Below are 19,014 nucleotides of genomic sequence, written 5' to 3'. Positions count from 1 at the left end.
TACTACAAAGAAGACAACTAAATAATTGAAATCTAACCTGTTCAGACTTCCCCAACAGTGCTGTTTTTATCTTCAGATATAACATTTTAGGAAGGTACATGACAATTTGAAATTCATCCAGATAACCATGTTCATAATTAAAATAAGTATTTAATAACTACTTATAGCTATTGTCTACCATGTATCAAGTCCTTTGCCAGCTGTTGAAAATACAAAGACAAAAAGGAAAATAGTCCTGCCCTCAAAGAGCTTAAGTTCTAGTTAGGAAAATACAATGTGATCAATTAATTGGGAAAGTGCATGTCACTACTGATTATGATTTTGCATTTAAGAGATATTGCAGAGAGTTATGAGGCAGATGAGCAACTCTGAACAAGGCTCAGTAAGCCCTCACACTAAAGGTGGTTGTCCTCCCTGAACACTTTATATAGTCATACATACCATTCATCTACTGTCTTCCAGGAGGGATCAGGTAACACCTGATCCTGTATCTCTATAATGTATTTGAATTATATATTCTGGATTACATATATCTGCATTTGTGTTTTATCCTCCATTAGTTTGTGAGCTCTATGAGGTCAGGACTATGTTTTATTTAAATTTTGTACCTCATGTGGCACCCAGCAAACTGCTTTTCACAGGCTTAGGGAATATTTAATGACTGAATTTTAAGAAGCTGATTTTTATAAGTCCAGCTTCCTTCTAAATCTAAGATTCTCTGGGTCTATAAAGAAGAACAATGCATTAACCTGCTAAGTATATGTTACTATCCTGCCCTGGTTGTTAGAGCATATTCTTCCTCTCTCAGAATGCCTAATGTAAAACAAACACCATAAAATTCAAACCACACTTTACTTCTCATAACTTCTTTAAATTTACCCTGTGTTCCCCCCCACACCGGTTCAATTATTCTTTATCAGTAAAATAAACCAACTAGAGAATATCAGAATGTCTGCCTTGCAATAGGAGTGAATCTTCTTGTTATTGAACATTCTATTTCTTTTGCTTCTTGAAGGTCTACTAAGAGGTCAGTTTAAGTTTCCAGACAGTCAATGTGCTTACCACATAATTTATTCTGAAATAAATAAAAGATAACTACTCTTCTTCCCAATTCAGTTGCACTCAGAGAAAATTAATGAACAATAATGATTCCAAATTTTTCTTTTGAATATCTGATGTTTTGAAGACAAATATATTTTTCTGCATCGACAAGTTTATTTGCATTTCTATGGGATCTGAAAAGCCAATATTAATCTCATGAGTGAAACTGAATTCTATCCAACTTCATATGTTATCAAGGAGTGGGACAATTTCATCAGAATGTAGGAGCCCCAACTCTGGAAATGATCATAAATGGAGTCCGATGGACAGACTCATTTTGCTCTTAGCCAAGCTTCTTTCTATTTTAATCTAAAGGAATGGCCACAATTTGACATGTAGGATTCATGAATAAATCATTAGATGATCAGTGGGAAGTCTCTTAATTTAGTTTTCCTTTAATTTGTTTTATTATTATTATTATTATTATTATTTTTAAACATTGCATTAAAGGATGTGTGATAAAGATGACAACTTGCCTGTTCCTCAGCCCATTAAATTATATCTTAATAGACTTATTTAAATATGAAGCAAAATTTAGCTAATTATTTTCTCTTCAAGTAAATGCTAATTTGATACTCCTAAGATGTATAGAACTGTACCATGCACTTGGGAATATAGACTAAAGAATCTATATATTCCCACAGTCTTTCTTGAAGACTAACAAGCTTCAAAATCAGGAAGTTATTGCTTCTGACTAATCTAAATCTCTCTTGCTAAACTTCAACCCAATTTCCCCTTGTTCATTTCTCAATGGAAATGGAAAACAAGAAGTCACATCCTCCCTGTAAAAATATTTCATGTTTCTATTTATTATTTCAATTTACAAAAAAGCACATCTACAATAATTCCCTCAGGGAGTAAACCATGAAAATATTCTCTGGTTACATAAAATCAGTCAGTAGCATTATGAAAATCTTTAAAGAATATCCTAATAAAGGCTACAAGTTTTCCTCTCTTTTTAAAAAATTAACCTTTATTATATAAAGAGAAAAAAGGAATGGCAAAGCAATAACATGGAAGATCAATTACTAGTCTTCTCATTTTACAGGTCTTATCATGGGAAGAACCATAATTCACCAGACTATAATCTTAGGAGAGTAGCAAGGAGAAAAACATTGGAAAGGAGGTTTCTTGACCGTTTTTAGACTCTGAAACTATACCTCTTTTCATCCTTGAGGCATAAATTTGAGGTCCACTCATCTTGGAAATCATTTGGGGCAGGGAGGGAAGAGAGTATTATGAGATAGAGAGAAAATAAATGCTCATAACATAAAAATAAAGGAAATTTGAAATATACAAATAAAACATTTCCATATTTTGAAGTTTAAAAGTTTAAAAATGAAATAACTTCCTTTCAACATCAGACACAAATAACATTTTTTTCTAGATGGTAGGGTTGGACAACAAGAGTAGACATATATTTATTTAATTTAAGAAACACAATTGGAGTAAATACCTACCATGCAGATTTGCATCTGACTTACAACTTATGACCTTGCAGAGGCACCTGGAACCGTGAAATTTTAAACAAATTGTCTAGTTAGGGTCATAAAACCAGTATGACAGAGGTAGGACTTGAAAAGATGTCTTCCTTACTATAGGGCCAATGATTATCCACTCCCTTGACATCCCAAACTTTCTCTCCTGAAATATTGATTTTGTTTCTAGAATCAGTCTGGACTCTGATACATGGGTTTCACTTTGTATTTACAGTAACTGAGTTTTTACCTCACTTTCCACATATCTCTAGATGATATTTATGCTCTCGTCCCCAGTCCCACCTGCTATTCAGACCACTTTCATTGGTTGTATTTTCCTATTAGAATGTAGACACTTTAAGGGTATTAATTACTTTGATTATTTGTATTTATTTCCTCAGAATGTAATACTTATGCATAATAAATGATGAGTGTACTATTACCTATCAAATCCATCATCCATTTGGACATCTGCCTGCTTTAGTGACCTGAGGCCAGGGAATTAATATCTGCCTTTTAAAAAAATTAAGGCAGGCAGAAATCTCTAAAAAGAAAACAAATCCCAAATCTAGTTTCTCCAAGATTAGATGATACTTTCAAACTGACAATGGAAGAATTTTGTCTGATCCAAGGATCTGTCTGTGTCCAAGGATCAGAAAGAGATAAATAAAAAAGAGATCACTAAGGAAAATCTGATTCAAATCATTTAGGACTTATACTGACTGATTAAAAAACAACAACTTCCATTTCCTTTATTCTCCCCTATTCTCAAATTTGGCCTTCCTTCCTTTCCACAAGCTAAAAGTTCAGTTCTTCCAACATCTCCTCATATGTCCTACTTCCTCATTATATTAGGGATTCTATCAAGTGCTATGAGGAAAAATATAATCATTTTATACTACAAAATTTGTAAAAAGCAAACAATCAAATAAACATGATTTCATTACTAGTATAGTGACATTTTTACTGATGATTGATTCAAGCTTACTTATTTTTGTCACCCATTTTGGCATAAGGGGAGATTCCCCTTTCTGTAGCTCCCTGAACCCTTTCTCTCCATATCTTTCCCCCCTTTTATACATATGTCCATTGGATTTAGTGGTGGAGGATAATTTTTTGAAATACTAGGGTATAACAAATTTTTTTTAAATGCTGCCCTTCCACCTTAGAATCAATACTATGCATTGATTCCAAGGCAGAAGAGTAGTAAGGCCTAGACAATACGGGTTAAGTGATTTGACCAAGGTCACACAGTTAGGAAGTGTCTGAGGCTATATTTGAACCTAGGACTTCCCATCTCTAAGCATGGCTCTCAATACATTGAGTTACCTAGATGCTGCCATACTTAATTTTTAACAGATTGGGAACATGAGGCCAAGGGGGCAGAGTGATTCAGCTAGTCAAAAAGGCAATAAGTAGTATACCCAGGTTTTTTTTTTTTTATTTCAAGATAAGTATTCTTGCCATGATTCCATATCTGCTTGTGGATTAGTTTAGAAGGAAATGAATGTGTCACATATTGGGTCCAAAGGGGTAACATTAAATATGTATATGTTTATAAATATGAAGAGAGAGTCTCAAACTTTTCTGCTTTTCCCTCTGCAAACTTCTTTGAAGTATTCTGGCATTGTTTCTTGACCTAGTGGATATTTTTCCATATTTTATCTTTTCTCTTAGTTTGGGTGTCTTCTTTATAAGTGGCAAATTCTCATTCTTATCACATAAGCAACAATATGTTACCAAAAGCCCTGAGAGTGGTTAATGAACGGATATTTTCATTGCCATTAATGTGCATTCAAACTAATGACAGAAATAAGGGTTAGGGTTAGGGATAGGGTTTGAGATGTTGGAGAAATTCCAGCAAATAAAGCAAGAGGGAAATAGAGTAAATTAATTTCCATAGGTATTCAGATTGTTTTCTTTAAAAGAATTTGATTAAAATAAATACAATTTATCTCATAGCCTATACAAAGATAAGGTCAAAATGGATATATGATTTAAACATTGAGTGACATAATCAGTCAAGTGGAGGTATGTATTATAGTTTATCTGTCAGATATATGGAGAAGGGAAGAATTTAAGACCAAATTAGAGACAGAAAGCTTTACAAGACATAAAATTAATACATATGATTATATTACATTTTAAAAGTTTTGTACAAACAAAACCAATGCAATCAAGACTAGAAGAGAAACAATAAATTGTGGAAAACACTTTATAACAAATTTCTCTGATAAAGTTCCCATTTCTCAAATATATAAAAACTCAGTCAAATTTAAAAGAAAACCAATTATTCCCTGATTGACAAATGGTCAAAGGATATGAATAAGCAGTTTTCAGATGAAGAAATCAAAGCTATCAATAATCATATAAAATATTTTAAATCCTCCTTTTTTCTTTTTTTCCTTTGGGTTACAATATTCAATTTATTTCCCTCCCTCCCCTCCACCCACATTTCCTGCAGCCAACATGCAATTTCATTGGGTATTACTTGTGTCCTTGATCAGAACCTATTTCCATGTTTTTGTTTGCACTAGGATATTCATTTAGAGTTTACATCCCCAACAATATCCCTTAGATCCATGTATTCAAGCAGTTGTTTTTCTTCGGTGTTTTTACTCCCACAGTATTTTCTCTGAATGTGAATAGAGATTTTTCTCATAGATTCTTCCAAGTTGTTCAGGATCACTGCATTGACACTAATGGAGAAGTCCATTGCATTCAATTGTACCACAGTGTATCAGTCTCTGTGTACAATGTTTTCCTGGTTCTGCTCCTCTCACTCTGCATCAATTCCTGGAGGTTGTTCCAGTCCCCATGGGATTCCTCCACTTTATTATTCCTTTGAGCACAATAGTATTCCATCACCAACATATACCACAATTTGTTCAGACAATCCCCAATTGAAGGGCATCCCCTCAATTTCCAATATTTTGCCACCACAAAGAGTGTAGCTATGAATATTCTTGTACATGTCTTTTCCCTTATTATCTCTTTGGGGGTACAAACCCAGCAGTGCTATGGCTGGATCAAAGGACAGTCTTTTATTGCCCTTTGGGCAAAGTTCCAAATTGCCCTCCAGAATGGGTGGATCAATTCACAATACCACCAGCAATGTATTAATATCCCAACATGTCCACACCTCTTCCATCATTCATTACTTTCCTTTGCTGTCATGTTAGCCAATCTGCTAGGTGTGAGGTGATACCTCAAAGTTGCTTTGATGCACATTTCTTTGATTATTAGAGATTTAGAGCACTTTTTCATGTGCTTATTAATAGTTTTGATTTCTTTAACGGAAAATTGCCTATTCATGCCCTTTGCCCATTTATCAATTTGAGAGTGGCTTGATTTTTGTACAATTGGTTTAATTCTTTATAAATTTGAGTAATTAGACCTCTGTCAGAAGATTTTGCAATGAAGATTGTTTCCCAATTTGTTTCTTCCCTTCTAGTTTTGAATGGATTAGTATTGCTTGTACAAAAACTTTTTAATTTGATATAATCAAAATTATTGATTTTACATTTTGTGATTTTTCTAGCTCTTGCTTGGTTTAAAAATCTTTCCTTTCCCAAAGAACTCACAAGTATACTATTCTGAGTTCACCTAATCTGTTAATAGTTTCCTTCTTTATATTCAGGTCATTCACCCATTCTGAGTAGGATGTGAGATGTTGATCCAAACCTATTCTCTCCCATACTGTCTTCCAATTTTCTCAGTAGTTTTTATCAAAGAGTAGGTTTTATTCCCCAAAACTGGGATATTCGGGCTTATCATAGACTGTCCTGCTGAGGTCATTTACTCCTAGTCTGTTCCACTGATCCTCCATTCTGTCTCTTAGCCAGTACCAAATTGTTTTGATGACCACAGCTTTATAGTATAGTTTGAGATCTGGGACTACAAATCCTCCTTCCTTTGCATTTTTTTTCTTCATGATTTCCCTGGATATCCTTGAACTTTTGTTCTTCCAAATGAACTTTGTTATGTTTTTTTTTTCTAATTCAGTAAAAAAGTTTTTGGTAGTTCAATGTATATGGCACTAAATAAGTAAATTAATTTGGGCAGAATTGTCATTTTTCTTATGTTAGCTCATCCTAAGCATGATCAATCAATGTTTCTCCAATTATTTAGATCTAGTTTCAATTGAGTGGAGAGTGTTTTATAGTTGTGTTGATATAGTCCCTCTGTTTTTCTTGGCAGATAGATTCCTAAGTATTTTATATCATCTAGGATGATTTTAAATGGGATTTCTCTTTCTAATTCTTGCTGCTGAAATGTGTTGGCGATATATAGAAATGCTGATGACTAATGGGGGTTTATTTTGTATCCTGCGACTGCTAAAGTTGTTGATTATTTCAACTAGCTTTTTGGTCAATTCTCTAGGATTCTTTAAGTAGACCATCATATCATCTGCAAAGAGTGATAGCTTGGTCTCCTCATTGCCAATTTTAATACCTTCAATTTCTTTTTCTTCTCTAATTGCTTCTGCTAGTGTTTCTAGTACAATGTTAAATAATAGAGGTGATAATGGACATTCTTGTTTCACTCCTGATCTTATTGGGTAGGCATCTAATTTATCCCCATTACAGATGATGTTTGCTGATGGTTTCAGATATATGCTGTTTATTATTTTTAGGAAAGTCCTTTCTATTCCTATACTTACTAGTGTTTTCAATTGAAAAGGGTGATGTATTTTATCAAAGGCTTTTTCTGCATCTATAAAGATAATCATGTGATTTTTGTCAGTTTGCTTGTTAATATGGTCAATTATGTGGATAGTTTTCCTAATATTGAACCATCCTTGCATTCCTGGTATGAAACCTACATGGTCATGATGAATAACCCTTGTGATGACTGACTTGCTGGAATCCTTTTACTAGTATGGTATTTAAGATTTTTGCATCTATATTCATTAGGGATATTGGTATATAGTTTTCTTTCTCTGTTTTTGACTTGCCTGGTTTTGGAACCAGTACCATATTTGTGTTATAAAGTGAATTTGGAAGAACTGTTTCTTGGCTTATTCTGTCAAATAGTTTGTATAATATTGGGGTAGGTTGTTCTTTGAATGTTTGATAGAATTCATTTGTGAATCCATCTGGACCTGGGAATTTTTTCTTAGGGAGTTCTTTGATGTCTTGTTCAATTTGTTTTTCTGATATGGAATTGTTTAGGTAATCTATTTCTTCCTCTGTTAGTCTAAGCAAATGATATTTTTGTAAATAATCATCCATATTACCTAGATTGCCATATTTGTTGCTATATAATTGGGCATATTAGTTTTTAAGGATTGCCTTAATTTCCTCTTCATTAGAGGTAATTTCATCTTGGATACTGTCAATTTGGTTTTCTTCTTTCCTTTTTTTTCATTAGACTGAACAGTACCTAGTCTATTTAATTGTTTTTTTCAAAGTTCCAGCTTCTAGTCTTATTTATTAAATCAATAGTTGTTTGACTTTCAATTTTATTAATTTCTCCTTGGAATTTTACGATTGCTAATTTAGTCTTCATCTGATGATTTTTAATTTGTTCACCTTCTAGTTTTTGAATTTGCATGCCCAATTCATTGACCCCTGCTCTCCCTAATTTGTTAATATAAGAACTCAAGGATATAAATTTTCCCCTGAGTACTGCTTTGGCTGCATCCCATAGGTTTTGAAAGGATGTCTCATCACTGTAATTTTCTTCAATGAAATTATTAATTGTTTCTATGATTTGTTCTTTGACCAAATGGTTTTGGAGAATTATATTTTTTAATTTCTAATTAATTTTTGTTTTACCTCAATGAACCCTTACTAATTATTATTTTCATTGCATTGTGATCTGAGAAGGTTGTATTTATTATTTCTGCTCTTCTTATCTTTTTTGCAATGATTTTATGCCATAATACATGGTCAATCTTTGTGAATGTACCATGCACTGCTGAAAATAAGGTGTATTCCAGTTTGTCCCTATTTATTTTCTCCACACATCTACTACCTCTAAATTTTCTAAGATTTCATTCACTTCTCTTACCTCTTTCTTATTTATTTTTTGGTTTGATTCATCTAGTTCAGATAGAGGAAGGCTCAGGTCTCCCACTAGTATAGTTTTTCTATTTCATCCTTGAGCTCCACTAGTTTCTCTTTTAGAAATTTGGATGCTATGCCATTTTATGCATACATATTCAGTACTGATATTTCTCCTATATGTCTATACTGCCTTTTATCAGGATGTAATTACCTTCATTATCTCTTTTAACTAGATTTATTTTTTTTTTGGATTTGTCAAATATCATAATTGAGACTCCTGCCTTCTTTTCATCAGTGGATGCCCAATAGATTTGGCTCCATCCTCTTTCTTTTACTCTATGTATATCTACCTTCCTCATGTGTGTTTCTTGTAGACAGCATATGGTAGGGTTTTGGATTCTCATTCACTTTGCTAGTCAGTTGTGTTTTATGGGTGAGTTCATTCCATTCACATTCAGAGTCATGATTACTAGCTGTGTATTCCCCAGTGTTTTGAATTTTACTCCTAGTCCCTCCTTTTCTTCTTTCACTATTTCCTTCTATACCAATATTTATTTTTAATCAGTCCTCCTAGTCCCCCCCTTATTTTGCTCCCTTTCTACCCCCCCTTCTTAACCCACCTTATTTCCTTTGTAGTCATTTTAAAGCTACCCCCACCTTCTCCCTCCTTTTTACTGCTTTCCTCCCCACAAGTCCATTTGTTACCCTTCTACTCCCCTATAGGATGTGAATCTATTCTCTGCCCCAGTGGATTGGATTGTTCTTCTCTCTTTGGGTCAATTTCAATGCACGTAAGAGTTGAGTATTTCCTTTCTCCAACCTCTTTACCCTTCCAGTGTATTGATCTCCTCCCCCCCTCCCTCCATGAGTTTCTTTGTGACATATAAATTTATCTCCTTTTGTTCCTTTTCCCATTTCTTTTAGGATTTATCCTCATTTGTAGCTCCAGTTATATATATATGAATATATATATATATATACATGTATATGTATTTATGCATACATATGTAGATATACCTATTTATGTCTTGTTATTTCATCCTATACAGTATGTCACTGTTCCCTCTAAGTATAATTCTAGCTGCTCAGGTGATAACAACAGTTTTTAAGAGTTACCAATGACCTCTTTTCTTATAGGGATACATATCATTTTAACTTATTGAGTCTCTTAAAAAAAGTTTTGTTCTGTTGTTCTTTTTTCCCTCTTTTTTAAATTACTTTTTGATGGTCCTTTGAGCTCTGTTCTTGGACATCAAATTTTTTGTTCAGGTCTGGTCTTTTCTTTACAAATTCTTTTAATTCTTCTATTTTGTTTAATGACCATTCTTTCCCCTGTAAGAATATAGTCAGTTTTTCTGGGTAGTTGATCTTGGTTATAGATTTAGTCCCCTTGCTTTCCAGAATATCATATTCCATGCCTTTCAGTATTTCAGTGTAGATGCAGCCAGATCCTGTGTTATCCTCACTGTAGTTCCATGATATCTGAATGACTTCTTCTTGGCAGTTTGTAATAGTTTTTCTTTGGTCTGGTTGTTCTTGAATTTGGCTATAACATTCCTGGGTGTTGTCAGTTGGGGATTAAGTACAGGGGGTGATCTGTGGATTCTTTCAATCTCCACTTGTCCCTCTTGTTCTAGAATATCAGGGCAATTTTCTTGAATAATTTCCTGTAGTATTATATCTAGGCTTTTTTCTTTTGTCATGGTCTTCTGGTAGACCAATGATTCTTAAATTCTCTCTCCTCAAATGATTTTCTAAATCTTTTGTTTTGTGAATGAGATGTTTTATATTTTCCTCAATTTTTTCATTATTTTGGTTTTGTTTTATAGTGTTCTGCTGCCTTGTGAGGTCACTTAATTCTAGTTGTTGTATTCTGGTTCTTATAGACTGGATTTCATCACTGGCTTTTTGGTCATCCTTCTCCTTCTGGTCTGATTTTCTTTGGAAGTCATCTTTCATCCTCTTTGCCTCATCATTCATCTCCTTTGCCTCATTTTCTAGCTGGTTGATTTTGGCTTTCAAGACACTACTTTCTGTTTCCAGATGAGACTTATCTTAATTTTTAAATTATTTTCCCAATTGTCTTTATCCTCTCTTAAATATGTTTTGAATTACATTTTGAATTCTTCCAAAGCCAATATCCAATTTTCTGGGATTTCTGATTTTTCCTTTGCTGATCTCTCCCCCTCTGTTTTGTTTGTTCTTTGCTTGTTACCTGTACAGAAGCTGTCTATTGTAATTTATTTCTTCTTTTTCTGCTGCTTGCTCATATTTACCTATTCTTTGCTCCCTGCATTTGTCTGTGCTCTTGATCCACTTATTTTTTTTTTTTTGGTTTTGGGGGTTTATGTCAATATCCCCTCTGTAACTTTGATATAAGGTCTCTTCCTGCAGTCTGTGGGGGAGGGGTATTGTTGATTGAGCTTCCCTCTCCTCTGGAGACTTTTGATTGGATTAAATTAAAGTCCAGACATGTGTGTGGGAGGGTTGTTGGAGATGGGCTTCCCTGACCTCCTAAGACTTTTGATGGGATAAAGTTCAGCTGGGTTGGGCTGATGTGCCCTGAGGCCAAAACTTCTTGGAAGGCTAGAGCAATATGGAGGGTCTTCATAGCTCTGTCCAGGCTGCCAGCTCTGTACTCCCTCTACACCTCCTTCCCCACCACCTGTGTTCTACACTCTGAGCCTGGCACAACCCTGCACACAATGTACACCCTCCAGACCAGTGCCTTTGCCTGCTCAGAGGTTCCTGCTGCCCCTGGAGGCTTATCACTCTAGGTGGGGGAGAGGGGTCCTGGGACCTTCTTTCTGCCTTCCTCATAAACCCAATTATTCTTGGATTCTGGCTTTTTGGAGGCATACCTTTTAGATTGAGTCCAGCAGGAGGGTTCCCTGGCTCTGTCTTGTTATTAGGTTTGATTTTCAGGCTCCTAGGAGCAGTCAGTTTGTGATCGGTAAGGAAGGGTTTTCAGATGTATGAACTTCTGCTGCTTCTAAGCCACCATCTTGACTCCACCCCTGTTAAATCCTTCTTGATTAGAAAAGTACAAATTAAAATAACTCTGAGGTATTCCATTATACCTATCATATTGGCCAATATTATGGTAAAGAAAATTAATAAATGTTGGAGTGAATGTGTCAAAATTGAGACACTTATGCCTTGTTGGTGGATTATGAATTGATCCAACCATTCTGGAAAACAATTTGGAATTATACCCAAGGACTTTAAAAGAATGTATACCTTTTGACCCAGAAATACCATTGTTATGTCTGTATCACAAATAGATTTTTAAAAATGGGAAAGGACCTGTTTGTACAAAAATATTTATAGCTGAGCTTTCTGTTGTGGCAAAGAACTGGAAACAAAAGGGATGTCCCTCAATTGGGGAATCACTGAACAAATTGTAGTATATGATGGTGATGGAATACTATTGTGCTATAAGAACTGATAAATAGGATGATTTAAAAAAGAACTGGAAAGACCAACATGAGCTGATACAGAGTGAAATAAATAGTAACTGAAATGTTGTGGAATAATCAAATGTGATAAACTTTGCTCCTAATAGCAATACAATGATCCAGGAAAAGTCTGAGGGCATTATGAAAAAGAATGCTATCCATCTCCAGAGTAAGAAATGTTGGAGCAGAAATGTAGATGGAATGATATGATGTATGAATTGTTTAATCAGGTATATGATTTGGGGGTTTGTTTTTATAAGATTATTCTCTCACCAAAATGAATAATATGTAAATATGTTTTGAGTGATAATACATGTATAAACAAATGGAATTTCCTATCAACTCTGGGAGTGGGGAGAAAGATAACATGAATCATACAGCTTTGTAAAACTTATGTGTAAATTTGTTATTGGAATAAAATAAAGACTGTTATTAAAAAATATAGTAATGTATTAACATACATTACTTGAAATTACATTCTAATTTTGGATTCAGAGATGAAATAGGCCTGATATTTAGACTTTCTCTAATAAACTAACAGAGTTTTGTATCTATTAGGGCATGGGTTCTTCACCTAAGTTCCAGATCTTGAAATTTTTTTAAAAATATTTTAATAATTGTATTTCTATGCAATTGGTTTCTTTTGTAACCCTATATTTTATCTTGTGCATTTATAAAATGTATTTTGAGGAGTTTTTAGATTTCAACAGTCTGCTAGAAGAGTCTATGTCACAAAAATGTTACAAATCCCAGTATTGGGGGGTAGGAATTATATATGAGTCACATGTACACACTACTCCTTTTTACCCTGTATCTTTTTAGGCAGAGTTTCTCTCTCTCTCTCTCTCTCTCTCTCTCTCTCTCTCTCTCTCTCTCTCTCTCTCTCTCTCTCTCTCTCTCTGTCTCTCTCTCTCCCTCTCTCTCTGTCTCTCTCTCTCTCTTCTCTCTCTCTCTCTCTCTCTCTCTCTCTCTCTCTCTCTCTCTCTCTCTCTCTCTCTCTCTCTCTCTCTCTCTCTCTCTCTCTCTCTCAGTCTCACTCTCCCATTCTCTCTCCCAAAACCCTACAGACTTGCCTTACCATTCAAACCACTCCCCTTAAATTCATTTGTTCAATGACAGGATCACAGGAATCCAAGTAGAGCAAACAGTTGCTAAAAATCAGGAATAGAAGTCACTTCTATCCAGATACAGGGAGAGAGTGCTCCTTCCAGTCCAAGGGTCAAGAAAGAGAGTTACCATTCAAGAGCAACTGCCACTCTTCAAGTCACCCCTCCCCCCACCAACTGTCATCCTTGTAAATATTTTCACTCTAACATTCGAACTGCTATTTGTTCCACTGCAGTGGCAGAAAGGCCCAAAATTTGATTCAGTTTTCCTTTCCACACATCATAAAGGAAGAACAACCAACTGAACTTTGTCTTCATCTAACTATATTCACTGTAGTGATATGAATCAGGAAATGTCTTTCATTGTTACAGCAAGGCATAAAATGAGTAGTTTTTTAATAATGTTACTGAAATCTCTTTCTCTATATTTCCACGACCAAAAGAAATTGCCAAGGACTAGTCAACAGAACTTGGTGATGAAATGATTTGTGGGATGAGGGGTTGACAAGGTATCAAGTTCTCTAAGATAATGAGCCTTTTCATAGAATCATCAGAACTCAAAATCTATCCAAATGGGCCCCCACTATGTTGGATGATAGTGTCATTTGCTGACATGTGCAAAGAAGGTCCAAGTTGTATGAGGATGATGATGGTGATGGTAATGATGATGATGATGATTATACAGCCAATGATATGATGGTTCATATGATACCTAGAAGGCTAAATCTCTTTAATACTTATAATTACTACATTAGATACTGTCCTAATTAGAACAATTCTGGCATGTCACAAATAAAATGTTATCATTCTTTATTGTTATTTGCTTTCCAGATTATAAAAGACAGAAACCCATTAAAAACTCTTGTCAAACCAATAAGACCCAATTGTAAATATTCATGTTTCTATCTCAGAATCTGGACCCATAAAATTTGTTGCCTACTTTTTGAACCTGACCTGATTTATATCTTCTCTACTAATCCTATCTCAGTCTCTATTAGAATTCCATCTTAGCTAAGTCTGAATGGTTTCTCATCTGTATCCAGGACAAAAATATGTTCAGTCTTTGTCTCTTCCTGTCCAAACATGCCTCTAAATTCCAGTAGTAAATGAAAAATATAGATAAATATTTAACAATTGGTTTTGCAGGGGGTGAAATGTATATGACATACTTTTAAGTTTATTTTACATTATTATTAACACTTTATCATTTTATTAAGCCTTATGATGAAAAATGAATCAAAATTTCATTTGTCATCTTTGCTATTTGGAAGACATAAATGTCCAAACTGAAAATTCAACAATCAGCTCTCTCATGAAAATTCTAGGCTCCAGCACTACCTCAAAGCACATACCAGGTTTCCAGGTCCAGACAAAGAGGCTCAAGAGATATCACCCTGCACAGGGCAGTGCAGTCAGATGAAAGGCTCAAAGGAAAGGGAGGGAGGTCTCTAAAGTGCTTGTGCTCTTGAGGTGCTCAGAACCACTGGGGGTCTCCTCTTCACCCTTGGGCTTGGACAGTCTCATATCCACCCTCACTCTTCCTTTTTTGGCTGTGACACTGGGAGTGGGTTTGAGTGAAAAAAAAAAAAACAAAGCCCCTGCCCTCTCCTCTGGACACACCTTTGAGCACCGTTGCAAGGTCTGATTGACTGGTCATTTCTGGATGATGTAGGCCAGGACAGTTGGGGACAAAGCAAAAGACAGTGGCTGCTCCTAAAAAGAACCCTCTTACTTCAACCAATTATGGCATCTTATAGTGATGTTTTTCTTTCTACTTATGATGAGACTTCAGGATCAAAACTTGCCTGAAAAGCTAAGGAGTAACTTTTGTCCCAATTGAAATAGCAGGTTTTACAGCTATTGTTGCATATAGGTTATACAAATTGAAGAGCAGAAGGAATGCTAAAATATCTATCTACTTGATTCACATGCATGTGGGAGCTCAAGGTTTTGTAGCAGGAGCAATGACTGTTGGTATGTTGTACTCCATATTTTGAGAATACTGAGCCAAACCCAAATCTTAGGAAGAAATATGCTATCTTCATGCTGATGATGTTTTATATAGCTGGATACCTCACACTGAGATTATTTATGTTTAAAAATCATTTAGGGGTATGTGGTTCTAAAAGGCAGCATGTCAGACACAATCATGATGTTTTAAAGATTGAATTTTTAAAGGAGATTTTACTATTTCCCAAGTAGTGCAAAGCATTGTATTTGTAAAATGGAGATTTGAACCCTAGACTTCAATCCCCAGAAGTACCTAGTACATCCCAGAATTCCCTATAATCTCAACTGAGTCTCCACCTGGGCGAGATCACAAGGAGTATTTAACTGGCAGCAACACCTACTTCGCCCTCTTCCATTGCAATGATGTAGTAGGTAAGCTAAGTGTGGGGGTTTTAAATGGGCTAATCAGCCCTAGGCATGTGATTTATTATTTTGTATCCTTGATTTCTAATAATCCTTAATAAACCTCACAAAATAGAATATTTCTATTACTAGAGACTAAATTTAATTTTTACATATTCAAGAGTTTATTAGGTAATTTGATTTTTATTTTATTTTCTATGATCAAATTAACATATACACAATCTATTTTATTTGATTTTTCATAAAATCACTCCTATTTTTATTAGTGTAACATTTAAAATAGGTTCTTGCCTTAAACTGTGGCAGTTAAAAGAGTTGGGGTTAAAAACTGTAGTGATTACAATAGTTGAAGATATAAATTGTAGTATATATAAGAGTGGGTGAGTAAATTTGTGACCGCAGGAAATATGTTTTCAACATAGTGTCTTGTTTTAAATCAGATATTTAAGGTGGTCGCCAGGGGAAAATTCCCAATTATGAAATATGCCCAAGTCAACTGGGTTTTATAGAGAATTTAATTAATAATACAATGAGGAATTAAAGAAAAGAGAGAAAGAGAGAAAAGGGAAATAAGTATTAAGGGCCTTAAGCCAATATGGCCTAGACCTGAGTCTTAAGAGAGAGAGATCAGTCAGTCAGTCTTTTATCACTCACCACAAGGTATGTCTAAGCAAGGATTCTAGTGACAGTCTCCTCAGAGAGAGTTCCAGCCAGAGTCTTCCTCAAAGAGCCTTCTAGCCAGAGACTGTTTCAAAGGGCCTCTCTCAAGAGCCTCCAGTGGGACAGAGTCCCCTCAGAGGAGCTCCAGCGAAACATCCTTAGAGATTGTCCTCCAAGAGCTTCCCTTCTTCAGAGCCTCTCCCAAAAAGCTTTTCTCCAAAAGGATTCCTCAAGCCATTTTCCAGAGATTCTGCTTTTTCTTATATAGGGGGTTTTCTCCTATGTCACCTCCCCTAAGTTCTTACATCTACCAATCACAGTAGACGTTTTCCAAGGGACAGCCCATTCTGAATTCACTGCTGGGTTGACTAATCCCTTTAGTAAGTTTGAACCAGAAAAATCTTCTGAATAAGTTTTCACCTCTTTGCTCCTGGCAAGTTTACAAGTTGCCTGACCTTTAATAGGTACTTGGCACCCCATTGTATTAATTCTAAAAATAGGCATGGCTTAAAGAACTTTTTGCCTCATTATAATTATGGGTTTAAGTACTTTCATTGTTTAGCAAGGAGTTTTCTTCCCTAAAGCAGTCTTAAGTACGGGTGGAGCAGAGGTTTTCCGATTTCTGATCCAAGTAGAGTTCTCACTGTCAAAATGGGGAATGTTCCCAGTAGGGAATTGTTCCAATAGAGAATTCCCCAATGTGGAAATTTTTAACATTCACAAGTCTGAGAAATTTCAAGATTTACATTAGTTAAGTAGTTCTTTTAATTTTAATTTTATTAATTTCTCCTTTTTATTTTTAAGATTTCAAATTTAATATTTAATTGAGAATATTTAATTCATTCTTCTGCTTGGTTTTTTATTTGCATACCCAATTCATTGATCTTCTTTTTCTCTATTTTGTTGATATAAGTAGTCAGGGATAGATATTTTTCCCTGAGTACTACTTTGGCTATATCTCATAAATTTTTATATGTTGTCTCCTGATTATCATTCTCTTCAAGGAAATCAGTGATTTTTTTCTATGATTTGTTCTTTTTACCCACCCACTTTGAAGAATTAAATTATTTAGTTTCAAATTATTTTTTTAATTTGCCTTTCCAAGAAATATTATTGATTATAATATTTATTACATTATGATCTGAAAAACTTGCATTTGCTATTTCTGCTTTTCTACTTTTGATTGTGAAGTTTTTATGCCCTAGTACATGGTCAATTTTTGTATATGTGCTGCTGAAAAGAAGATATATTCCTTTTTATTTCTATTCAATTTTTCTCCATATAGCTATTAAATCTAACTATTCTAGTTTTACTTTCTCTTTCCTCCTTAATCTCCTTTAGATTTTCCATTAAAAATCTGGATGCTATACCATTTGGTGCATATATATTAAGTACTGATATTCCTTCATTGTTTATACTACATTTTTTCAAGATATAATTACATTTCTTATCTCTTTATTCAGATCTTATTTTGCTTTAGCTTTGACTGTGATCATGATTGCTACTCATACTTTTTTTGTCTCCATTGAAGCCTAAAAGATTCTGATCTAGTTTCTCTTACCTTTACTCTGTGTATGTATACCTGTTTCAAATGTGTTTCTTATAAAAAACATATGATAGGATTCTGATTTTTGATCCATTGCTATCTGCTTCCCTTTTATCTGTGAGTTAATCCCATTTACTTTTAAATTATGATGACCATCTCTGTATTCCCCTTGATCTTGATTTCTTATTGTAATACTGCCTTTTCCCCTTTCACTCTTTGCCTCCACACCAGTGTTTTTCTTTTAATCAATCTCCCTTATAAATATTCCTCTTCCTACCACCATTCTTCTTATTCTCCTCCTGCTTTTCTATAGGATCTCTGATTCACTGCCTCAAATTATCCCTCCTATATATTACTCCATCTCCATCCCCCCTTTCTTATTCCCTTTGTACTTCTCTATAGCATAAGATAAGATTCTATACCCTAGTGAATCTGGCTGTTCTTACCCCTTAAGTCAATTCCAATGAGAGTAAGATTGAAGTATTACCCAATCACTCCCATAATCCTCCTATCCACTGTAATATTATCCCCCCTCCTCCATACTACTTTATGTGATATAATTTACTCAATTTTACATCTCTCCTCCATTTTCTCTTAGTACAATCCTCTTTTTCACCCCTAGATTTTTTTAGATATTATCCTAAACAGCTTACTACCACACCACCACATGAAGTATACATACACCACACTATCACATGAAGTATACATGTCTATGTATACTTCATCTAATTATTATGATATTAATGATAATTTTTAAGAGCTACAGATATCATGTTTCCATATAGGAACATTTAAAAAAATAATCTTATTGAAGCCCTGAAATTTTTCTCTTTCTTATTTACCTTTTAAAACTTCTCTTGAATTTGTATTTGGACATCAAATTTTCTGCTTAAGTTTGTTCTTCCAGAATCCTTGGACATTTTCTCTTTTACTAAATTATCATCTCTTCCCTTGAAATAATAGAGTAAATTTTGATGGATAGATGAGTTTCAGTTTTAACTCACTACTTTGCCTTTAAAAATATATTCCAAGCCATCTAGTTCTTCAATTTAGATGCTGCCAATTCTGTGTAATCCTGGCTCGGGCTCCATGATATTTGAATTGTTTCTATATGGCTCTTTGCAGTATTTTCTCCTTGGCCTGGGAGCTCTTGAACTTGGCTATGAAATTCTTATGAGTTGTCTTTGGGGGATTTATTGCAAGAGGTGATCTGTGGATTTTTTCAATGTCTGTTTTACCTTCTTATTCAAGAATATCAGGGCAGTTTTTTTTGGATTTCTT

At 34.6% G+C, this 19,014-nt stretch overlaps 1 pseudogene; it reads left to right on the top strand.

Annotated features, from left to right (window-relative positions):
* The first annotated feature begins 14,873 nt into the window (after window positions 1-14,873).
* LOC100619126 (HIG1 domain family member 1A, mitochondrial-like) lies at window positions 14,874-15,178 on the top strand (annotated as a pseudogene).
* The last annotated feature ends 3,836 nt before the right edge of the window (window positions 15,179-19,014 follow it).

The sequence above is a fragment of the Monodelphis domestica genome, chromosome 5 (genome assembly GCF_027887165.1).
Source record: "Monodelphis domestica isolate mMonDom1 chromosome 5, mMonDom1.pri, whole genome shotgun sequence".
NCBI classification, from domain to species: domain Eukaryota; kingdom Metazoa; phylum Chordata; class Mammalia; order Didelphimorphia; family Didelphidae; genus Monodelphis; species Monodelphis domestica.
The sequence above is the reverse complement of the archived record's forward strand: the minus strand, read 5'-3'. Positions and strand labels throughout refer to the sequence as shown.